At 35.7% G+C, this 4,886-nt stretch overlaps 1 non-coding gene across 1 annotated transcript; it reads left to right on the forward strand.

Annotated features, from left to right (window-relative positions):
* The first annotated feature begins 4,155 nt into the window (after positions 1 to 4,155).
* Positions 4,156 to 4,262, forward strand: LOC117012004 (U6 spliceosomal RNA). The gene has a single exon (XR_004421086.1). It is a non-coding gene; the product is annotated as a U6 spliceosomal RNA (small nuclear RNA).
* The last annotated feature ends 624 nt before the right edge of the window (positions 4,263 to 4,886 follow it).

The following is a 4,886-nucleotide window of genomic DNA, read 5'->3' on the forward strand; positions in this document are numbered from 1 at the left end:
CTAATGCTGTACTCCACTTCTTGTGTGTGTGTGTGTGTGTGTGTGTGTGTGTGTGTGTGTGTATATATATATATATATATATATATATAAATAATTGCAGTTCACAGTCAGGACTATTCTTTATGCTGAGATGTGTGACACATTTTGTGTTGATCAATTTCTTTGAAAAATGTCCCTTTGCTATATCTACTGAAAAAAAAAGACTTGAATAAAGGGAGGAGATACCAGAAGGACACTCTGACTTCGGGCAAAATACCTGGGAATGCCAACTATGTGATTTCTAACATTCCATACTTTTCCTTATCAAAGACTTTTACATTGCAAGTTCTTGCATAATTTTCTGTTTTCTCTGCCAACTGGTATGCTCCAGGATGGCTATTAAGCTAACTTTTATACCCCATTGCCTGATACAGTATGACATTAATAAATACCGGGGTTGCCAAAAAATGTATACATGTGACTTGTATTCATCTTTTGTTATTGGTATAGATTGAGTATTACAATTTTAATACAGGTTTTTCCTTTCTTAAAATGTGTGTACATTTTTTTGGCACCCTCTTTATGTGGGGATAAATGAATGAATGAATGAAGGTTAAAGTAAGAGGATATAAACATTTTAGGGCTGAGATGTGGTGCTTATTGGAACTGGAATAAGCGACAGATCAGCTCCAGCATTAAGGGTGGGTATATCTCTGTGTTACAAAGACTAGGAATATATTGAATAAACCTCAAACGGTCAAATGGCTTTCTGCTCTGTAATGCAACTCTGGCCAGCTGGACGGAAGCTCTTATTCTAAAAGTCAGTATGTTGATGTGGCAGATTTTAATGAAAAAATTAAAGTTACTAAACATTGTTCTTACATTCTGTGAATTCTTGGGCACACTAATGTATTCCAGTTGCTAAGTGCTACCTACTTCCAGAAACAGTATCTTTGGCCTTAGGATGGGTATCTGAACTTTAACCCTGACTTTTGCCCTCTGCCTAGCTTGAATTTTGATCTCTTTTATTATTCACTTATTGAGAATATACTTTTTAGCAAGAATTTCCCAGATATTTGGGATTAAGTGAAAAATAGATCCACAACCTATCCTCACATAGCTTGAATTCATAGAGTAGTGGGTAAATAAAGTTGAAAATTTGAAAATTTCCTGTAGTTTATTGGACAATTTCTTGGGAAACCCAATGGCTTTCTAGTCAGTTACCTGTCTACAAGGCTGACTATTCAGTTTCTACTTCAAGCTGCTAACTCAAAACTAGAGCATTACTTTCCTCAGGGTCAGTGTATCATATCAGGCTCCCCTGTACTCACCCTGAGAACCAGCCCTCTCGTCAAGTGTATTACCAGTCTGAGGACCATTTCAGGCATTCCAACCACTGTCTTACTCTAGCCCCTTCCCCAACCCTCCTGGCCTGCTTTTTCTGTTTTTAATTTTTATTTAATTTATTGGAGTGACATTGGTTAGTAAAATTATATAGGTTTCAAGTGTACAGTTCTATAACATGTATCCTATATATTGCATTGTGTATTTAACACCCAAAGTCAGTTATTCTTCCATCACCATATATTTGATCCCTGTTTCCCTCTCTTACCACCTACCTCCCCGCTTACCCTCTTCTAAGCGTTAAACTATTTTCTGTGTCTATGAGTTTTCCTTTGTTTGTCTTGTTCATTTGTTGCTTTCAGTTTTATATCCCACATGTGAGTGAAGTCATATGGTCTTCATCTTTTTCTGTCTGACTTATTTTGCTTAGCATGATAATCTCATGATCCATCCATGTTGTTGCAAATGACACTATTTCATCTTTCCTTATGGCCAAGTATTAGTCCATTGTATGTATGTACCACATTTTCTTTATCCTGTCATCTATTGAAGGACACTTCAGTTGTTTCCATGTCTTGGGCACCTGGTCTGTTCTCTCTTATTGCTGCATTACACAGTATGATTTACTGAACCCAAAAGACAGAATGAATTCAGCAGAACTCACCTCTAATACTCATCAGGAATATGACTTTGCAAAATTATATCCTCTCTGATCTACAGTCTGTAAATAGGAATAATACACCTTCCTCTAAATGTTTCTATGAAGGTCAAAGATAATTATATATTATTCTATCACAATGCCTGACATAGCGGCTCCTGTTTTCTTTCTCAATTCTTGTGAACATAAATATGGCTGGTAAACTATACCTGAAAGGAAGAAGTAGAAGCCTAAGAAAACTAAAAAAGAGTTCACTGAATTTATAAATTGGGGTGATTCTGCCAGACAATACCCTTAAGTAAGTTATTTATTGAAAGCTGTGATTTATCAGTAATATTTGGGACAGAGTGACCTATCCTTTGGGAAATGTAGACAATGATATAGTTTTCATAATCACTCTTGCTTATTATCTTGTATTCATTTCACACTTCAAAATACAGTGACCTAAATTCTATATAGGAATAAATTTACAATAACTAACAACCACCATGACTATTAATTATTTTGAATTCAATTCTATCAAGGGCTCATTAACCTATCTCTGTATAGCACACATGTGAAATATTTAGCAATTAAATATAAAATTACATAATAAAAGCTTTTCCAGACAGGAAAAATATATACAATTTCTCCTTTTTCTTTGAATAATGCCAGTTTCTATGTATGTATTTTTGAATAGCACTGAAGTTTGAGGTGCCATTGTACTCTTTAACTGTTGATTTGCCTTCTAAATCCTTCAAGTAGTGTAGTCTGAAGTGGCAATTTAGTGATATTTTTATTCAGTCAATCCCCCACACTTGCTCCCACTTGCTATTCCTGAGGCTATGAGTCTTTATTAAGGTTATAAAATGCTTCGACCTTCATAAAAGGCACAGTGACTTCCCTTGAGGTCCAAAGCATTAATGATGAGGTGAAATGCAGAATCATTATCTGAGGGCAGCATCTCTCCTACCACAGAAGCTATTCAAATCATCCGATTGAAAGGCAAACCTATCCAAAAGCTAATAAAGAATTCTCTCTGGCAGTTAAATATTGGGCAAATTGCTTTTCAACCTCTGGTAGGATGTTAACTGGGTGACAGCTAAATGATGCTGCTGCTTCACTATGTTCCACCGCTGTATGCTGGCTAATTGATGGTCTTTGGGTCTAGAGGTCAAAAGTTGTTGGTGAGTTTGCAGTGAGAAACTTCACCATGGAAAAGGGCCAGTGGTGTGTTTATTTCTTGCCATTGTTTCAGCACTAACGGCTCTAAGAAGAAAGCCATGCTTCGTTCAGGGTTAGTGTCACATTTGCATTCAACTGTTCATGAAAAGTTGTAAGTGCATCGGTGGAAAATTAAATGCTGACAACATGAGAAAATGTCACTTCTGTGGAAACCAGCTTATAAAGAGAAGGTCATCCCTTCTTCCCTTCTAAGACAAAGCAGTGTGCACCGACGAGTGTGTATGTCATACCCATAGGCGATGGTAGTGACAAATTAGTGTCTCTAGCAAAACAAATCTGTTTACTTCATCCAAGGTTTGAAGACTGTGTTACAAAGAGCTCAAATATTTGAGAGCTGGAAAGGCCAGTTTTGACCCTACCCTCAAAAATATAAATTTACTCTTTTTTTTTTTTTTTGCATGATAGAGGAAAGATTTCTTTATGAATATATCAAAATTCAAATACCTTTATGTGGATTAGCATATTTATTATGAGGTAGGTGTTCTTGTACTTCTATTGAATGAATGATGATTTGATATATACTATCAGAAAGGCAAAGAATGGCCTAGTTAAAAGGGATCTAAAAAATCGAGTTCGTGGATTCCCATTTAGTTCATGAGTTCACAGAGGACCACCAGTCCATAAAGGTGGAAATGTAGGTTGATAATCATTTTCAATATTTCACAAAACTTGCTAGAAATCATATATTTACTGGTTGGTGTGAGGATCAACTCTATTTGTTTTTGATTGGTTTGTTATCAACTAAGGGCACATATGACACTACAATCTGTGTCCTCTGGGCTATTGAGAAGCTCTGGTTGGCAGTCAAGTAACTTATAAGAAGTACATAGAATCTGAGTTTTCTGTTCAGGCTAGAGTACTAAACTTAACCCTTAGTAACTATGCAGTTCCTGATACTGTTGGAGCATTTTCTCATACAAACTAGGCATTAGAGCATAAAAACAGCACTGGTGTTTGCTTTGGCAGCACACGTATTAAAATTGGAATGATACAGAGAAGATTAGCATGGTCCCCTAAGCAAGGATGACAAGCATATCATGAAGCATTCCATATTTTTTAAAGGAAAAGCTATTCTAACACATGGACTATTCTTATACTAGAATTTGCTAACTTGTAAGATGGAATCTTCCTTACTGCCTTTTAAGTCACCTGGGCATTGGTCACTTGTAAGAAATTGAAACTTTAATAATTATGACAGCTACACTAAAAAATAATTGTACTGAAATGTACTTGTCTATCTTCATATGGTTTCAATTTTTAAATGTTTGTGAAAAGAGACTTTTAAAGGGGGGACAGAAGGATGGGGCATTTCTTTTATAAGTGTAAAATAAATAAGCACACGTTCGATGCAAAAAAAACAAAGGAAAAAAACAGCACTGGACTGAGAATCTGGAGACCTGGTTTCTGGTAATGACTCAGTATCTATGACAACTTTAAAAAATTGTTTTATTTACCTAAGTTTTAAATTTCTAATCATACCAGATAATCTCTAAGGCCTCTTCTAGGTTTTAACTTCAATAATGGAGTTATTTATTCTGGGACTTTGGGCATATTGAAAGTAGGAGATCTGCTTCCTAAAGACTCAGCAATTTCACCTTTGGGGGAGTAAATATTTTTAAATGCATACATGAAGAAATCTCTAATATGGAGAATTTTAAGGGAAATTTGTCTTGGACCTAGT

Source organism: Rhinolophus ferrumequinum, chromosome 19 (genome assembly GCF_004115265.2).
Source record: "Rhinolophus ferrumequinum isolate MPI-CBG mRhiFer1 chromosome 19, mRhiFer1_v1.p, whole genome shotgun sequence".
NCBI lineage: Eukaryota > Metazoa > Chordata > Mammalia > Chiroptera > Rhinolophidae > Rhinolophus > Rhinolophus ferrumequinum.